At 30.3% G+C, this 21,240-nt stretch overlaps 3 long non-coding RNA genes across 3 annotated transcripts in view; 1 reads left to right on the forward strand and 2 right to left on the reverse strand.

Moving 5' to 3' along the window:
• The window catches only part of LOC117119450, a 10,898-nt gene extending 2,478 nt beyond the window's left edge, over positions 1 to 8,420 (forward strand). The window contains exons 2-3 of the long non-coding RNA XR_004447190.1: positions 5,162 to 5,429; positions 7,998 to 8,420. This is a non-coding gene — a long non-coding RNA (uncharacterized LOC117119450). The remainder of the gene's footprint in view (positions 1 to 5,161; positions 5,430 to 7,997) is intronic.
• Positions 8,421 to 10,545: 2,125 nt separating this feature from the next.
• On the reverse strand, positions 10,546 to 11,338 carry LOC117119469. Its single transcript, XR_004447193.1, has 2 exons — positions 11,274 to 11,338; positions 10,546 to 11,175 (listed from the first exon to the last, which is right to left on the reverse strand). It is a non-coding gene; the product is annotated as an uncharacterized LOC117119469 (long non-coding RNA).
• An 824-nt stretch (positions 11,339 to 12,162) lies between these two features.
• On the reverse strand, positions 12,163 to 21,240 carry LOC117119468. The gene is made up of 4 exons (XR_004447192.1): positions 21,073 to 21,240; positions 14,344 to 14,479; positions 12,659 to 12,757; positions 12,163 to 12,361 (listed from the first exon to the last, which is right to left on the reverse strand). It is a non-coding gene; the product is annotated as an uncharacterized LOC117119468 (long non-coding RNA).

Raw genomic sequence — 21,240 nt, forward strand, 5'->3', positions numbered from 1 at the left:
AATTGTTGTATTGTTGATATATTATTATTTTAACTGGTAAGATTTTTAAAGTATGAGAGTGCATTCCGGGCAACTTGAGGTCCCTATTCTCAAAATTTTCTCACCTCAACACCAACCATGTTGGGGCTGAGATGGTGGACTCTTATGCAACCCCCTACTGCCAAATCCTGCATTTTCCCCAGATTTGGAGTTATCAAGCATGACAAGACGTCAAAACCACAATAACATTTTACCTCACTTAATTTCTGTAGCAATCAAAAAGCAGTGGGATGTTGACTACTTGATTGATTGATTGATTGATAGATTTGCTGGTTGGTTCGGTTATAGGTTGGTTGGATAGATGATTGATTAAATAGTGTCTTGGATTGACAAACAAATTGCTTAGGCCTACTACGGTATTCATACAACTTGAACAGTGCCCTCAGATGGAGATTGTGAAATGCATAACTACCTGTGTGGAGTAAAGAAATATTACATATACCGTAAACCACAAAAATGCAAGCAAGCAAGCGGAATTTTAGGACCTGAATTTATTCAATGAAACAATTATCAAATATAAATTTTCTCCTTCAAGGATGAACATAAATATTGTCTGTTAAATTAATAACAATTAACATTTATTACAAAAATAATTAACAATGTATTTTAATTTCTGTATTATTTTTATAAGATAGGAGAGTCCACATGTTAAAATACAGTCTCAAACAAGACGTTTTATATTAGCTGTTTCTTATTAATGGTTTCAACCTTGTTAATATTTTCTTTATAAGGTTGCACAAGGTTGTTGCCACTAACAGATTTCTGAACCTATAAAAACACAAACACAGGTACCATTGGCAATACAGGGTCTCAGCACAACTGCATCCCAAGGCAATTAAACATCCCCACAGTGAAGGAATGAAAGATTGTAAAATAAAATGTACTGTTAGTCATAAAGATATTAGCATGGACCTATCTTATTTAATAGGTCGATGATATTTGCAACTCATCTATATATACTCGTATTGACTAAATCATAAGGCTACCTCATGGATGCTTTTGATTTAACATGATTTTACTTCTAAGATTACCACATATTAGTAGAGTACATGTGAAGTATTTAATTCCAGAAAATAAAACATTGATATAATAAGGGCATAGACATAGATATCTATTTATTCATCCATAATTGGAAATTGTTCTTCTCCACTCTTAAAGAAGAAAGAAAATTACATGATTTATTTGGAAAAAAAGAAACTATCTATTACATTGTTAGGAGGCAAATTCCAGAATTGCGAAATTAGGAATTTAGGAGTCTTCCAATGCGAAGTGCGATGCGATCTCTGTTTATTCATATAATAAATAACTGCTAATTGCAGTTTATATATAAAATCACTTTATTGCATAAAAACAATACAGGAAACAAATAAAGAGCCCAGAACAGTGTCCCAAAACTGGGAGCACACAAGGCTAAATGAGTTGACATACAAAAACATTAAGACACAAAATATACCAATAAATAAAAGTATAAAAATAGAGGCCGGCCTATCATCAAATTAAGGGAGACTGCATTCAATTGAATTGTCAGTTCAAAAAGAGGCGGATTAACCCAAGAGGGTTGATCTTTGGCATAGTATATAGTAAAAGAGGAAACAATTGCAATTTTGGAAATATCGTCTCGAAGTTGTTTAAATAAAATTGAATTATTGCACAATTTGAGGATTTTCTTTAAACGTTTAATATTATCAGGGGAAATGCATCCTCTGGAGCCTACTTCGAAACAGACGAGTTCAACCTCGAAGCCAGCATCTATAATATCAGAAATTAGTGGTGCATTTTTGTTACATTTTCTGGAGTGGGCGGCATCGATGCCAGTTTCGAAAGGGACGGTAAGTTAAAAAATGAGGAGCTTCTTTAGGTTTTTCCAATCAAACTTGATTAACAATTTAGCTATCAGCAAAAAAAAAATAATTAAATAGGCCTGGCAGACGGATAAAATGTCTTATAAACCATATTTATAATAAGTGTATAAAGTTTAATTAATATAATAATATGTATACCTAAATGAGATAAATAAATCAATAATATTCTATATACATTGATGATAAATGATTGGATGAATAGATCATGGAGGAATAAAATAGTGTATGGATGGATGAATGGACTGGTAGATTTATCGAATGATTGTCATTTGAAAGACCATAGCTATACAGGTAATAATGTCCATGGTAGTAGGAACATTATGCCAGACTGGAATAATAATAATAAATAATAATAAGTGGGATTTGTAAAGCGCATAATACATAGGTCTCTATGCACTGGAAATTTGCAAATTAAAGTAAACTAAAAAGACGAGTCTTAAGACGATTCTCAAACATCTCAACTGAGGGAATATCGAAATATGGGGATAGTTTGTTAGAAGAAAAGTCTATATGTTAATGTGACATTATTAGCAAAAAACTGATGGAAAGTGATCAATTATACTTCATGTTGTAATACTTGCTGATGCAATGCTTAATGTAAATAGGCCACAATGGAGCATACGACAATTAACAAAACATCAGCATAGCAATATAAGTTTACGATTCCTCAACGAGCACACGTCACAGCTTGATGACTGTCTCTTATACACATCTAGATGTGTATAAGAGACAGGTCACAAAGTGCGTCATTCTTACATTCACATCTGAGGGCGCAATCTTGTCCGTAATAACCGTTGCTACATGTATTATTACAAGATTCACCTAAAAAGATACATTAGTTACTGTTGTTGTGAGTTATACAATGGAGTACACTTTATAATCTGTTTGACTTTGTAAGAAAAAGGCTGAGAAAAGAATTCACAAAATAAAAATACAGATACCAAAGTTAATTTTACAATTTTTAAAAAGTTATATTTGAAATTTATCATGAAACAAAGTAGTTTGTCTTAGTTCACAATAAAACAAAGAACTGGGATGAAAAAATGTAAAAAGGAGTAACACCAAACATCTGCAGCACTACAAATACAATGATTAAGGTCACTTTGGTTGACCTATCCAGATCTTATTATATTTGTAACAATAGGAGACTAAATGGATATAGTAAATTAAATTATTCCTAGAAGGCAACGCATATTCTTTAAAGTATAACCGCATGGCATTGAGTTTATGGTTAGATGGTTGCTTGACAAAGAAGAAATCATTTTCAGTTTCAAGAAGTAATTTCATTTTTTACAATGAAGAAATTTATTGACCTCTACATAGACATAGACATAGACATCACTTTATTAATCCAAATCCTTGGAAATTACATCGCTCTTTCAATAAATTAAGCAGGAAAAGTAATTCAATGCAATAAATAATAACTACCTTACATATCTACTATTAAACAGGTAAATGCCCCTCGCAATATACACACAGGTAATACTCCAAGTATTGAAATGTGCACCATAATGTTAAGATTCAATATTTCGACATTATGTCATCATCATTGATGATGACATAATGATGATGTACTGTATAATGGTGCAAGTTTCTTCTGATTAATTTTGTATTGTGAAGTTTGATTGTATTTTACATATATATTTTTACCTTCCCCAGCCTAGGGGTATTTGTTGAATAAATTGAAATTGAATTGAATTAAATAATTATTGTCAAAATATTGGTTCCCAAAACCAAGATGTCATTAAAACCGAAAGGTCCACTGATTAATCTCAGATAAGAAAGTATAATACATACTCCAAGTATTGAAATGCACGTCATCATGTTGGGATTCAAAATTTCGACATTAATTATGTCATCATCAGGAATGAAAAAATTATCCATATTAGCAAGCTTATATACCAAAAGTAGTAGGTAACATAGCAGTGATTTAAACAAAAGATCAAAGCATTCTTTCTCTACTGATCAAAGCTACCTACAAAAACAAAGAAAGCTCCTTTAAACCTTTGAGCCCATTGTTAAGTCGTTAATTTTTTCAAAATCGTTGTCTGTATATACATTCTATAATTTTTCTACCTAAATCATTTTAATTAATTTAATAAAGTGTAATATTATTTATATAGTGACTTAAAAATGATCTATGTGTCATAAAACTTTAAACAGGCCGATAACAATCGTATAAAAATACACGTTCATGAAAATAGAATCTTTGTGTATTTATACAGTTTAATATTATTTCCTGCATTGTATTCGTTTTTCGATATATTTATCAGAATTGTTGTTTCTAAATATTCTCTACTGATTATATATATACACACACACACACACACACACACACACACACACCTGTCCCACACGTTTTGGCCTTCTTGTTCACTCTTTTTGTTCACAATGTTTATTCTCAAATTGAGAGAGTGGATAGAAACATAAGAATACAGTGTACTGGTAAGTGGAAAAATATTTAATTTTTCCATCCAATTGTGATATAGGCTACTAGAATGTTAGCCATACTGTAGTTAATAATCTCTATTTTGTTTTAATATATTATTTATTAAGTTACTTATTAAGTTATTGTTTAAAATATCCTTTTCCATTCTCTTCAACATATATGGCAATAAATTAATACTGTTAAAAACATTCACCAATCTTACCTTATTGTACTATATACGTGGTTCTCATCTCCTTGGGTTATATAGTTTTTCTTATTTATTCTGGTTTATTATTAAAACATTTTGATTGGCAGCACAAACTGAATTCCATCAAAATTTACATATGTAAAACACAAATAATTAAAGTTGAAACATATGTATCGAATATTTAAAAAAAAATTTTGATATATATAATGTTATTGAAACTGGTGAATTTTTACTTTTGGAAAGAGGATTCTATTATATTGGCTATGGATTTTGTAATGCTAATATTTTTTATTGTAATATTAATTAATGTATGTTGTAAGCAATAAAGAAAAAAGAAATTATATTTACCCATTACCATAATAACATCAATCTGATAGCATAGAAGTAGCCATGCTACCAGAATGCTCTCCAGGATTGGCAAGGTTGATGAATATTTACTTGAGATGTGTTATAGTCAAGTTTTAGACAACTGATGAATGGTGTTGAATATATATAAATACAAATGTTATTTGAGAATTAATTAAAATTACACATTTACTTTTAAAACCATTTTTATTAATGCAAGTCTTAATATTTGTTGGGTAAAATTTAAATCTAATAATATCATTTTTTTTTTTATTACAGCTCTTTGTTGACATCTTTGCATAATTCACTGGACCATGGCCTCATCACAATGATGTAATGATAATGAATATTCATAGTCAGACACTTAAAACTACAAAAGTCAGGAAACTGCTGAAATGACACCACAGCAAAAGCAACTTCTTGATAGCATATATATCTTTCAGCGGGGTTGGAGGTAGCACATGGATGTCACCTCAGCGAATCTCATTTGTGCGACATCCTACCGCTTGGAATGGCTGACCGTCCAGATTTGGACCAGCATTTTGAAGTAAGTCCAGAATCAGACCAACACTTATGTTACTTGTATCACCAACTGTGTTGACAAACAATTCATAAAATCATATCCATCTATTTCATGAATTTGATTATTCCTGATTTATTATTAGAACACTTTGAATTGCATCAAAATTTACATAGATAAAACAATACAATAGAAAACAGATACCCAAACATGATTAAAACAATCAGAACAGCCCAACATCAATTAAGCTGGAATCATACCTAGTTTGCAATTATGTATCAAAAAATTATGAAAAAAAATTTAAAAATTAATAATTTAATTAAATAGCTTATTAATTGCTGCCATAAAATATGATGTAGATATTCACAATTTCATCTCGAGCACCTCTTCAAAATCATGACTCTGCAATTAGTGATCATCGCTTTTGGCTGACCACTGGATTTCACGACTTGTAAATCTATGATCTCAGAGTTCACCGGTGCATTAGTATAGATTTTTATTTGAAATTTTATTTCTTTGTGTGTGTGTGTTTAGATGGCAAAAAATTACGGATGAATTTTCTGGCTGCCTTACCTCAACTTTAGATTTTTCCTCAGACATAAAAATGGCCGACATGATATTCTCTTTGCTAGTATTGACATTTTTCTACTTTTTTAAAATAATTATTTCAAACTTATTGAAACCAATTGTGATAAAGAACTTAAACCTAGTAAATAATTAAATTAAGTAAATATATATAAATATAAAAAGCATACTAATATTTTCATTCTGCATATAATTATGTTGTGATACATGATTTAAATTGAATTATCTGTCCAAATTTAGATTTTTTTTTTCTGCAATTACATTTGTGCAGCCCTCAAAATTAGGAAAAAAGCATGTTGGCAAAAATAAAATAAAAATCACAGGCGCTATAAAATTGACGCCGGTTATAACGTCGGCAGTTTTTAGTTTCTGCTACAGCCCTGAAATCAACCCATGCTGACCTGTTATAGCGGTCACCCAATCAAGTTGGAAAGCCTAGCCTACTTACTGATGTTCAAATTTAAAACTACGTACTGATAAAATAAAATTTAAACTAACTACAAATTCAGAATGCCCAGAAAACCAAATTTCACACTAAAACCGAACTTTTTTTCAAGTCCCAAAACCATTTCTATTCTTCCGTTAATAAAATACTTTTGGAAAACCGGATTCCCCCTATTCCGAATTCCGTACATTTTATTCGGTCCGGAACATAAAAATCAACTTCTACCAACCAAACAAACAGTTAATAAACAACGATTTCAAGACAAAATAATGCAATAATCATCGCTGTCTATTAATTAACAACTAGGCCTAGCACAACACAATGTGAATGACCCGCAGTACAGCTAGCTCAGTCCCAAAAGCATTGTCATAGAGATTATCTATTAGTAGTGGCTATCTGCACTGCCGCAGTGCGAAAAAAAGCTGCTGTTTTCTATCGGCACTGCCGAGGTGCCAAAAAGCTGCCGTATTCTATCGGCACTGCCGCATTGCGAAAAAGTTGCTGTTTACTATCGGCACTGCCACAGTGCGAAAAGCTGCTGTTAATTCGTCGAATTGATGTTTTTATCGATAGATGACATTGGTATAATTCATAATTATTATTATTCATTTTATTTCACTCAAAACGTAATGAGACTGGTAGGAAAAGGGAACATGTTCCTGTACAAGATGCCTACCAGAGAAACAATGATAATGTTAATTGCAAAGACATTATAATAATAATAATAATAATAAAAATTTAAAAAAAAAAAAATTATAATAATTATAATAAAATAATACAGATAATAATAATAAATAAATAATAATAATAATACGGATAATAATAAATAAATAATAATAAAAAATCATGAAAGTGTTGTATTAATGATGTTCTAAATAATATTTGCCTTTATTATATTAATAATTGACTAGGCTAGCTTAGCCTATATTATTGTTAACATTATATTATATTTGTTTTACAATTAGTAATTAAAATAATTATTTCTAATTAAATTATTATATATATACATTATATATTATATAGGCCTAGGCATATACATAAAACAAAAAATAAACAATAATAATAATAATAATTTTACGATAGTTTGAATAATGACATAATAATAATTAGCATATTAAATAAAATTACGTCCATGCAAAACCTGTTTTTAAATAAAAACGTTATCTATTTGATTCTGTTTTAAAAAATAATCTTATAAATTATAAGTTGATTTTCTGCGATAATTTTATCCACATATGCCAATTCATGTTTTCAATGTTAATATGGCTGATAAATAATATATAAAATCATAAAAATAATAATAATTTTACGATAGTTTGATTAATGAGATAATAATAATTAGCATATTAAATAAAATTAACGTCCATGCAAAACCTGCTTTTAAATAAAAACGTTATCTATTTATCTCTAATACACGATTTGCGATGAGTGGCTGGTTTGGCTTTTTTTCCACATTTAATGTCGGTAATTGAATAAAACTAAATTAGAAATAAAACATTTTGATATTTATTGTACATTTGAAATTCCTCATCCTGAATCTAATTACTTGGTCATTTATTTTGCAGTAGAAATTCTGAAGAAACTTGGACATTGTGTCTCCTTTGCAACAAGTCAACCTGCCCTGCTAGCCAGTATTACTGTGTTGCTTCCTCTACTGAATGGTGAGTGTGATGGCAAAAGTTTGTGAATGCTTAATATTATGAATTTCATGTCCATTGTAAATTGCATGTCCATTGCAAATTGCTTTGTGGGATAAATATGTACCCAAGAAACTTTGTTTTACATATGAGTTTAATAGTCTATAAAACTGTAGTAATAATAGTAATTGTTTTCCCCTGTAAGCATTGCAATTATTTTGGTTGTCAGTATTACAGTACAACTTACATTTCCCTATTTCATAATTAAATTTTAATAAATAACTTTAAAATTAATAAATTTTTGTTTATGAAATACAATTTAACTATAATAATAACAATATAGCAATGCTTTTAATATCTTTATATAACAATTAAATAAAATGTAATAACTAATCCAACCTTATACAATTTACAACAATAATTTTCTTGTAAATTATAGACAAAATAAATAATTTTGAAAATATTAAATATTTAAAATTGCATTTATTTGAAAATATATTTAGGCTATTTGATAATAAATTAACTGTTAATCAATACAATTTGAATTTATTTAGGCTTTAAATTTTACGGTTAGGTTCAGTTGTAACCTTGCTTCATAAAAATACAGACTTCTGATACCATTTATATTATTATTAGCAGTAATTGATGTCACTGATGATCGAAGCACCTAAATAATATATGTCAAAACATTAATGTACGTCTGCACTTAATCATTAAGGCCCAAATTCAATATTTTTAGTACAGAGAAGCTGTAATACTTTAAATTGTAACTTTGGCAATAGTAAGTAAATTTCTTTATACAGTAGTGCCAATTCCAAATTGAATTACCAAAGACACCGAGCTATTGGCCTTAGTTAACACATAATGTTAATACAGTTTTTGATATGGCCTCATTTGTTTAACATCCCATAGCCAATTTTGGTGCAACCCTTTCTGTAAAAATTTGATGAAAAATGTAATGTAAATTATTGTATGCTTTTAATTGCAAAATTCTTTGTGGCTTATTTTGCAATGGACATTTCAATTGTTAACGTTCCCATTACTTCACTTTGTTACTTATGTTTTAATAATTGTTGTCAATCAAGCTTTCAATTAAATTTATTGTATTGAATGTTAGTAAATTGTAAAAAAGAATTAATAATTTTATATATTTTCCCTCTCCACTGTACTTAATATAAAATAAATATAAATATGTTAATTACGATTTGAATTTTAGTAAATTGGAAAAAAGAATTGTTGATAACTTTAAATATGTTCCCTCTACTCTGGACTTAAAAATAAATATTAAAAATATATTCCCTTTCACTGGAAAGTTACTGGTACTTTGCATACTGTTTTAATAATTGTTACTTATGTTACAATTTGAATTTTAGTAAATTGTAAAAAAGAATTAACTTTAAATCTCTCTGGACTTATAAATTGTTGTTACTTTGCATACTGTTTTAAGCTTACATTGTTACTTATGTTTTAATAATTATTTCCCTTTCCATTAGAAAGAATTGAAATAAATATTCATTGTATTTAATTTATTCCTTCTTATTTGAAATACTCATTGTATTTAATTAATTTAGTATTCCTTCTTGTTTATTCATTGTATTAATTGTAAAAAAGAATTGAAATAAATAAATATTCATTGTACTGAATTGAGTATTTCTTGTTTATTCATTGTATTCAATTGTAAAAAAGATTTGAAATAAATATTCATTGTATTTAATGAAGTATTTGAACCAGGAGCAGGATGGTAAAAAAAAAAAAGCGCCCTCGAATAAAAAAGGCCCTAAATATGACTAAGTTATTTGGCCACAAAAATCTTGGGATTCCTGGTAAAAATAGTGAAGAAAAGCGCCCTCTAATAGCCTTTTCAATCCAAAGTTTTTTGGTGTCTGTTAATTGTCAATGGCGATGAGAAGCGCCCTCTAAAAGCCAAGTTACAATTGAAAACATCGAGAAACTGGCTATTAGAGGACGCACTCTACCTTCACTATTATAGAATTAATGACAAATAAAAGACATCCAAAAACATTAAAATGAAATGGCTATTGAGGGCGCTTTTCAGCACCACAGGGAGCCCCTCTATTAAAGTCAGGCTCTGGAGGAAAACATTTTTTGATAATGTAGAGCTGTTTTTTCTGTTAGACATAAAAAAAGTTGGCGGTTATTCTACTTTTCATTCAATTTATTTGAAATTCATATAACAAATATAACTCAAGTCAAATTTATTTCCATTGTGGTCCTTCTACAACCTCTGAAAAATTGTTTTCCTCTGGAGTCGGACTTTAAACATAAATTTTAGGAGACCCTAGAAATTAGCTTTCTATTATAGTGCACTCTGCAGCACGACTTTTAATAGAAATTTAAGGGACATGGGAAAAATTAAGCCTTTTTTATTCGAGGGCGCTTTTTTCATCTTACCTGCATCCATCAGTAGTCCTCAAACTTGCATCAGTCGTCCTCAAACTTGAACAGCAAAGAAACATCAAAACAGCACTACTTGTATTTTTTATTATCTTCATAACCAAATTCATTACATACTGTAAATTATTAGGCATTATCAATTCATTATACAGAAAATTAAATGCTGTGCTAGACCTGTATTAATAAATTATAGTAGTTTTCTGGTTCCTCTTTGATTGTAATAAGACGTCAATTCATTTTTTAGTACAATATAATCAGTTTTCGAGAATGAAGTAAGTTGTCTTGATGCTGCAATAACATTACATAAATTATAAAATTGCTCTATGTTTTTTCACCAATTCATTATACAATAAATTAACAGCTCTGCCACGCATATATTAATAAATTATAATAGTTTTCTGGTTTCTTTTTGATTGTAAATTCGTGTCCTTAGTACAATATAATCAGTTTCCGAGAATGAAGCAAGTTGTCTTGATGCTGCACTAACATTTCATAAATAATACAATCGCCGCATTCACCAGAATTAGGCCATCGCAGTATTCAGCAACGTGTTCAAACTAAACATCAGTATTCTTTTCTGTCTTGCAATAGGCACCACAAATTACAGTAAATTAACTAAAGTTCAAATGCCGATATTTTGTTATCTTCTTTGCCCCTGTACTTTTCCTGTCTTGCAACTCTAATGCTGCATCTGCCAAAAATATAATTTAAAAGAATTAGACACAAACACAATATAATACAATATATACTGTAAATATAATTTCATATGAAGCTTCAGTATATACTTACAGTACTGTTAATTTTTTGATATATCTCAAAGTTACTTGTATCTTGCACAAAAATTTGTCTGTCCTGAACAAAAAAAAAAAATTACAAATGCTTTTTAGTATCAGCGTATTGAATGCTCATTACTACCATTAAAATTGTGTTATTATTTTTATTGTTATTTATCCAGTATAGAAATCAGGGGACCCACTGTCAAGTTAATGATTTGTATGTTACTGCAAAAAGAGCAAGTTACTTTTCTTTTTTTCCCCTTTTTTTTTTATCATTTTCTGGGACAATATGTCTTTAAACTTTAATCAAAACCTGGTCATCATAATTTCAAACCTCATGTTAACATATAAGCGAAAAAAAATTGTAACTGGCTCTGTCAACGCCTGCTGTTTGTCGCCAATTTTTCTAATTTCACAGAAGCAACCAAAACTTATAAGAATTAGAAAAGCATATAACCAATTGAGACTTAAAAAGTAATAGATATTGAAAATATGTGTTAACGGCATAGATATGTTTAAATAGGTTTATACTTTTGCCAAGAGATACAAGGCACTGACAACCCCTCCTCCCACTCCCTGGTGAGTATTCCTAGTCGTGCGTACAATTTAATGCCAAAACAGAGTAAGGACACGCTGTATAAAGGTATATGAAGCGCAGCTATAGAACTTAATTTTGATGGGCTTTTGATGGAAACCAGTGGCTTTATTGATGTCTAAATATGAAATTATTTCCAGAACTTCATCAGAGGTAATCGGTTCAAGTAAATAAGGATTTTTATAAAAAGGTTCACCCAAAATCGAAAAACACACGACACAAACTAACTGGTATGGTTAGGCATAATGGGCATTTTGTAAACTTTCAAGTTACAAATATTTTATTACAATACCAGTACTTGCCTTTAGTAGTCTTGTTGATATACATCATGGAAATACCTATGAACACATCAAATTATTGAGGTTTCTGCTGGAATACTGCCTATTTACTATATCTGCCGTTATTTCACGTTGTCACTCTTGCATTGCAATGTCTACACAGGTGGTGCTTCCTGAATATTAAGTGAAAATGGCTGCAAGAAGGCTGAAGCATGTACTATCCATTTACTATAAAAATTAAGAAAATATTAGAATACAGCCTATTGACTGACCGTTATTTCACGTGGTCACTCTTGCATTGTAATAAGAAGCCCATGGGCTTCTTTTCAAGGCTAATTTTGCAAACTAAATAGTTGGCTTCAATTCAAAATGGACTTCATCTCGAGATTAAGCCCATTGGGCTTCAATTCAAATCTATTGATTGATATTTTGAAAGTAATCGCTAATAGAATGGGGTGTTCTGTTAATTGTTTTGGTTTGAGTATTAATGTATTTTTAATAATAATAATTCATGGCTGTACTCACTATCTAGTATTGTTTTGTCGATGACAGATACAAGATCAAAGACTGTACCTTGAAACGTGTGGAGTTGAGCGTGCTTCTGTTGAACTGCATTGATAAGAACTGGCGGATATGAAGCAAAACAATAAATATAAGTGAGGAAAAAATATTATAAGTGCAAACAAGAAACCTTTATGGACGAATGGAATCAAAAATAGGTAATAAAGGACGATTTATTAGGGAAAAAAAATTACAAAATTAACTAATGAAAACTAGAAAGAGCCATGAGGACTAAACACAGTACTTTAAAATAAGAAATACATAATGAGCTTAGAAGCAGGAAAAGTATTTTTTTAAAAATGAGGAAAAGAAGCAACATTTCTGGACGCAGGGTTCCCGAAAATCAGGGTCAAAAGTGGAACGTGAAATTTGGATGGTTTCGTAGTCAGATTTGCAAGAAAAACTTCAGCTACCCGTATTTCTCGACTGAGACGTCAGTGGGAGCTGTAATTTGTATGGCAAGGAGATTGTGCAACCCTTAATTCGTATTAAGGGAATTTACGCCCAGAAACCTTGTAGTTATTTATATTTTCGTTATAATAGAAAATATTCATTTTTTGGTGACGTCACAATGTAGTTAGCATGCATACGTCATAAGCTAGGTTACGTCACCTTTTCCTGGTAAGGCAAACTATCCCGCATGCTTTTTTCATGGATAAACAAACAGCACTGCTTTGCACATGGATGCCTTGTCCTAGCTAGGGATACAAGAGCCGCATTGTTAGCATTGTATAATATTGTATGCACAAGGTACCTCTGCAAAATGAATTATTCTTAGTTATTTGTTTTTTTAAAAATTTTATTTTAATTTATTTCTTTTGAAAGTGTACTTTCTATCACATATTATTGCACTGTCTAGTTCTAGGCCTAGCCCTAGTCTCGTATGCCTCATCGTCATCCGATATACACTGTACATCAGTAGCGCCCCCCCCCCCCCCAGCCTCCATACAGTACAGATGTTTGCTGGGCAACAACTTGATTGAACTTTCCTTCCCATGAGTTCATGTATTGGCATATTGTTAGCTAACCAGTTGTGTGTATTTCTTTGTGAAAATGAGTACCGCGGCGTACTCATTTTCACAAAGCATTTGCATCCCCTCTTGGAAAGAGGGAACTTCAAAATAATTGTCTCCATATCTTCGCTAATTAAATTAATCACCGTAATTTAGTTTACACTTATGAACTTAGATAGCGCTTAAAATGTATAATAATAATTTCACTACCCGACAACTCCGAACTTTATTCATTTGGCCTACATAATAGTTTCATCTTGCTGTATATATACTCCAACATCACTGGCGCATGGTAACAGCCAACTGATGCAGACCGTTTCCTGTCACACATTACTCTCCATAACACAGCACCCCCTAGTTCCGTCACCTCTGGGTTCTGCTAACTAAAATTCATGAAAATGTGTTATTTAATGTGGCCCCAGATAAAAATTAATTATATAATAACAATACAACTGTTGAAATTGCCCAGCTCTGTCCGTGAACATTTAGACCCACCATGCACGCACGCACACACACGCACTACAAAGAAACTAACTCGTATTCTTAGGCTAACCGGCATTTCATAAACTTTCAAGTTAAAAATATTTCATTATAATAGTATTTGTAGTTTTGTTGATATATACATCACGAACATACCTATCGTTTCTGCTAGAATACTGCCTGTTGACTATATCCGCCGTCACTCTGGCGTGGTAATGTCTACACAAGTGGCGTGTCAAGAATATTAGGTGAAAATGGCTGCAAGAACTCTGAAGCACATACTATCCATGTACTATAAAAAATATGAAAGTATTTATTTGTGTAACATGCTTTTGCAAATTAATTTCCATTAGCGCGTATAAGTATATAAAAATGCATACTAATCGCATCAAAAATCCTTTTCGAAACAAGCCAGTGTTCGTCCGTCCAAGTCTGTTTCCACCATGCCATGCACACCTACAAAGAAGCTTCACTTATTATTGGTAATGGAACATCTCAAAAAAATAAAGGTTACAATTGCTTTACTTTAACACATATACAATACTTGGCTTACCTTAGAGGTATTTTTGCCTGTTTAAAACCAGGTTTAAAAATGGGTTGTTGGATCTGGTACCATGAATGATCAACAGTTAAAATGTAATCATTCAAATTTTGGAGAGTTCGGTTATGATAAATATTAGAAATAAATTTGAGAACATGTAATCTATGTAACTTTAAAGTATCTAAAATTTTAAGTTCATAAAACAAAGGGGATGAATGTGCATCACTGAAGGGTTTTTTTTTTGGAACAAATTATTGTAATCTAAATAACATTCCAGTTTGTTTCCTAATTTTTGTTATTATTTCTTAAATTTGGAGTGTCCAAGGCAGAAACTTATCAGATTTAGTGCGAACAAAATTAACAAAATTAACGGAAGAACTTTAATTAATAATAGTAATGTTATATTTATATAGCGCATATTGCACATTGCCCCATGCGCTTTACAAAGAAATAATATAGGCCAAACAGAGAAAATGCAAATAACAATAGAATAATAATAAAATAAAATAAAAATAATAGTCATAATAATAATAACAACAATGAGATTAAACTACTCCTATTCCTTAAACTAATTATTGGTTGGCCGTTGACTACGAGGAGCTCATCTGCCCTTTGTTCAGCTATTGGTTTTTCTTGCTGCTGGGTGACCATAAACACCCTTCCCTTAGCGGCCACTAAGACACATCTGAGAGGGTTTTCAGTTTAGTCGCCGACGCTTTGACCGGATGGAGCTTAATGTTGTACCCAGGACGTCCCTAACTACCTTAAGCAAGGCTTAACTACTCTTAAATACAGTATATTACTCTTAACTACAATTGGTTAAACTTAACTACAATTGGTCAAGAATCTCATATATTTTTGGATTTCAGTATTAACTGTCAATTTGTTTGAATTGCACCAGCCAACAACATTTTAAAATTGAGTGTTAATCAACGACAAATTAATAAAAATAAAATGAAATTTGTCACAAGCATACAAACAAAATTCGAAAAAATAATTGGTAGAGTTTGGAAGATCATTGATAAAAATTAAAAACAAAATGGTGTCAGAGACCGAGCTTTAAGGCACACAGCAAGTAATAGGTAAATCATCAAAAGTAAAAGAACAAGATGAAACAAAATGGTTTTCGATTACGGAGATAGCATTTCTTCTGACACCATAATGAAATAATTTAGAAAGTAAAATTTCATGATGAATGTGTCAAATGCTTTACGAAAATCAATAAATATACCAATAGAGGACATTTCATGATCTCAATTAGATTTAAGCCTATTAAATATATTAATAAATAATCACAGTAGTTTTTGTTTACAACCATATTGACAACGATTATAAAACAAGTTTTTGACAAGTAATTAACCAAATGCTAATTAATTATTAATTATTTAATTAATCAAATGCTGTAGAAAACATCTGCAAGTTAAATGAAAGATTGAAATGTGTTAACAGCATAGATATTAGTTAGTGTTTTATTTCTTAATGAAACCAATTTTTAGTTTTAATTAGCGTAATGTAATTCTGTGTACTTAATTTCATTTTTGTTGTAACTTTTGTACCTTACATACAATAGATCTTTTCATAACTTGTAGTAAGTTAATTAAGTTTTGTTATTAATGAATTTACTTTGTATTTTTTTTCTTTGTTATATTAATTTGTATTATGCTATGTTAAGTGAAAACATTTTTGTGATTCAAGTTTTTCCGTTTGAAAATGAAGTTGTTGTTATTATTATTATATAAAGGTTTATAGTTTTGCCAACCTATCACATATACATTTGATTGTGGGTGAACCTGGTTAAAAATCCTTTTGTTTTTTCTTAAACCAATTACCTCTGATGAAGTTTTGGAAATATTTCATATTGAGAATCGGATCCATAATCAAATCAACACAAGTGCAACCTCCTCCCACTCCCTGGGAAGTATTCCTAGTCGTGTGCGAAAATTTAATACAGACTAATATCTGCAATGCCACATCATCCTACCAAGTACCCCTGGGTGCAAACGCCTTGCTTAAGGACACAAGCTATATAAGGTATATGAGGCGCAGCTATAGAAATTTTATTTTGATGGAAGGAATGTAATCGAAACCAGTGGCTTTATTGATGTCGAAATATGAAATTATTTCCAGTACTTCATCAGAGGTAATCGATTCAAGAAAAAAAAAAGGATTTTTAGCAAGGTTCACTTAAAAATCGAAGAATAAGATTAATATTTTTTGTTAAATTAATCAATTTTAGTAAGTTATTTATTCAATTCATTAACAATAGATGATGTATTAGTAAAATCATATGTACAGAAGTAGAACAGATATTTTCTCAGGTAAATTGTTTGTAGTACGTTTACCTCCCAGTAATCAATTGCCTGCCAGGACTTGTTTTGGAAAATAGATCATGATAATTAGTTCAACTTCATTGTCAACAAATATATTTATAACAACATAATTGAAAAAGGGTGATAAGGTATAGTTAAATAAAAATAATCTAAGCTTAGCACCTTCTTGATCAAAAATACAAACCGATTATTTTGGATTTACAATAAGTTGATTCAATTAATTATGACGAACAACAATGGAAGCAGGAGATAAAAAAGTAACAAATATTATAGTTTTTAAAAAAAATTATAAAATTGAAAATTATGTATATGTGAAGTAATTGAATTAAGTAAATGAATCTCAAACATATTTAATAAATTTTCTTTAACTGCTGCTATAAAGTGATTTCTGCATGTAATATTTCTAGAAACAAAGTCACTGAAATAAATAGGGGCGGAAAAACAAAAAAAACTTAAAAAGTTTATTTTTTTAACTTTTTTCTTTACAAATAAAAAGAAATGTGAGTGAATTTATCTTTATTTTTTGCCAGTTGTCCTACAAATTAGTCTAAAGTTTCTGTCAGATGTAGGATAATGCCATTCTAGGCCTCTGTGGGTTATTTTTTATTCCATCTTTGCATGGGTTTCTTTTCAAGGCTACATTTGCAAAGTTAAGAGGGAAGTGGGTGGGGGGATTTTTTTAAAATGAATGCTGTAAATTTTGTGAATTTGTACTAGAAATAAATAAATAAGGCCACTGTAACATCAATCTGTATTATGTAGTGTATTTAACCGGCATTAAATCACCTAAACCACTGTATAAACCAAGCTTGTTTTTAACTTATATTGTTTTTTGAAATTCATGTACAGTGTATGTACTGTTACTATCTTGAAAAGAAGCCCATAGTCTTTTCGAGGGTAATTTTGCAAACTAAAGAGGGGGCTTCAATTCGAGGTGGGCTTTATCTCGAGATTAAGCCCGTTGGCCTTCAATTTGAGGTTTTACGGTATAGAAAACAAGAAACAATAATGGAGGAATGGAATCAACAAGTGGAGGATTCATTAGAAAAAAAATTACAAAACAAACTGATGAAAACTAGAAAGTTACACAGCAACAGAATAAATTATATTGAGACCAAAATAAAATTATGAGAAAACAGAGCTGTGAGGACTAAACACAACACTATAAAATAAGAAAACAAAGGATAAGCTTAGAAGCAGGAAAAGTATTAAAAAATCCATAAAGGTTTTACTTTCATCTGAAATGTATGCAAGGTCCACATTATTCAGAAGATTGTTATTAGATTCATAAAATATTATTATGCTTTCAGCTACCATTATTAATGTTATTACAGTACAGTATTGTCAGTTTAAGTGACGGTCGTGAGTAACGACTTATTCAATACTTTATTGGATGATACAAAGTAAAATATAAAAACCTTTGACCATAAGGTGCACTGACTATGTTCAAATAAAATAAAACAAAAGTGAGGCCATATTTACTCAACGTTTCGACTTTTAAAGTCATCATCAGGAATAAAAATATTTACAGAGTAATTACCAAAAATGCTACAATATGCAAATACAATTAATGAGCCATAAGATGATAATAAGCAGCAAATGTGATTGGTCCAGATGTAAAGGGTGTAGTCATAATTAAATAAACAGTTTTAATTCTCTAGAAGCTCTGAGACCACAATTAAGTGAAGGCTTATGCCGGTGAATAGCAAGCGCTTCTTTAAATAACAAGTGGGACCAATTAGAAGAATTATCAATTATTTTAGTATTAGAATAAATTAAAGATTTAAAGTTGGTCATAGAGATGTCATCAAGTGTGTTGGGTAAATTATGGAGTCCTAATATGTAATTAAAATTATCACAGGTTTGAACATGATTATGAACTACACTGTTAGATAAAGTAGCATGTTCGTGGATTCTGGTAATAAGACATCTATCAGTTTTACCAATGTAGTCAAGGTTACATCCAGGACATTTAAAATGGTACACTACAGAACTTCTATACTTATTGGGAGTCATATCTTTAGTCGAAGTGAAGTAAGAAATTTTCTTGATCTTCCATAAAGTAATAAATTTCACATCCTTTGTTAGATTCCTTTTAACTTTACTCAACATTCTGCAGAGAAGAATTTCTCCGTGTCTACCAATATACGGTACATGTACCCATATTTTGTCTATAGTGTCAACATTATCTACATTCGGCCTATGTAAGTCATTGAAATATTTATACAACAAAAAAAACCTTATAAAAACCTTTGAATTTGGAGAAATGTCTCAAATTCATTTGGTAATAATAATTTTAAAAAAAAGTTTTAAAAAAAATAATAAAATTTATTAAAATCAAGATATTGTATACCGGGTTCACAAAATTGGACGGTATTCTAATTTACTGTCTGCAATGAGGTTTCTTCGAAGATACGTCTTATCTAACGAATGAGCACAATGGGGTGAAGGATTTGAATTAGAAGAAAAATATCTTCACTTCAGTAAAAGAAAAAAAGAAAAAGAAAAAGAAAATTAAAAAAAAAATTATAAAAAAAAATTTTTTTAATAAAAATAAAAAATAAAATATTAAAATTTATAAAAAACATGGTATTGTACACTGGAAGTACTGTATAAAATTTGATGGTATTGCAATTGACTATTATAATGAGAGTCTATTCGAGGATACAGCGTATCTTATGAATGAATAAAATACAATGTTGTATGAAGGTCTTGACATAGAAGAATGATGTCTTAACTAATAATATATATAAGTCTATATATAAATAAATAAAATAAAAAAATGATTAATAAAAATATATTTTTTTTTTAATGCTAAATAGTCTATTCATGATTCATTGAATTGTATTAGGTATACTTTACAAAATATACAAGGCTGATTGAACGTAAAGGACTGCCACATTTTTCGCTTTTAGATACTTGTGCACCAGGAATATTGTTGAAAAGGATGGATTTGTGTTTAGGATAGTGGCAGATATAACCTTTAGCCGTTTATTAAGAAAAAGTAAAGGAAAGTATAAGAAAATGTGTTTACCCACTGAATTATTCGAAATGAATGTTAAAAAATTTATTATTCAGCCGCTTTGGACTGACCCCATTTTATTTTATTTCCAGTTGCATGCGCACCATGTGTGTTTTTAAATATTCTTATGTATATTAATCTTATATAAACCTAATATGTTTTAACATCGAAAAAATGTATTTTATTGGAAATAAAAGTGGGTGAAATGCCTACAAAAAAGAAAAAAAAGTATAAAAAATGAGAAAAAATTTAGGTCTAATATACAAATATGAGGGAGAGAAAACAGGAAAATAAAATAAGATATGGAGGATAAAAATGAAGACCAGAAACAACCTTTTCTGTGTTCTGTTAACTAATGGTAATGTGGCCCTGGAAGAAAATTAATTGAGAAGCAGCCCTATATAAATTGCCCACCTTTGTCTCAGATTTAGACCCCACCCACACACACATTAAAAAGGAAACTATCTCGTACTGTTAGGCGTAATGGGCATTTCATAAACTTTCAAGTTACAAATATTTTATTATAATACTTGCCTTATAGTAGTTTTGTTGATATATACATCACGGAAATTCCTATAAACACATTAAATTATCGAGGTTTCTACTAGAATACAACCTATTGACTATATCCGCCGTTTATTTCACGTGGTCACTCTGGCATTGCAATGAATATTAGGCCAAAATGGCCGCAAGAACACTGAAGCACGTACTATCTATGTACTACAACAAATAAGAAAATATTTATTTGCGTTTGCGTTTGCAAATTGCTTTCCGTTAGTTTCCGTTATATACAAGTATATAAAAATGCATACAGTACTAATCACATCAACAATCCTTTTTTCGAAACAATTCAGCGTTCGTCCGTCCTAATCTGTTTCCACCATGCCATGCACACCTACAAAGAAGGTAACTCGTTTTGTTTGGCAATGAAACATCTAAAAAAAAATACAAGTTACAATTGCTTTGCTTTAACAAATACAATACAGGCCTACCTTAGTGGTTTTGTTGATACGTATCACAAGTTTACAATATAATCATAAAACAATGCCGTCTTTTTGCTAAAGTAAACTTCTTCACCATATCCATCGTCAACTCACGTCACGCGGTTCTCTGGAATTTCAAAATTTGCGGTCTGCTACACAGGTGGGTTCGTCCAGGAT

This window comes from Anneissia japonica, unplaced genomic scaffold (assembly GCF_011630105.1).
Source record: "Anneissia japonica isolate Jap-2015-1 unplaced genomic scaffold, ASM1163010v1 scaffold287990_len610157_cov183, whole genome shotgun sequence".
Classification (NCBI taxonomy): Eukaryota; Metazoa; Echinodermata; class Crinoidea; order Comatulida; family Comatulidae; genus Anneissia; species Anneissia japonica.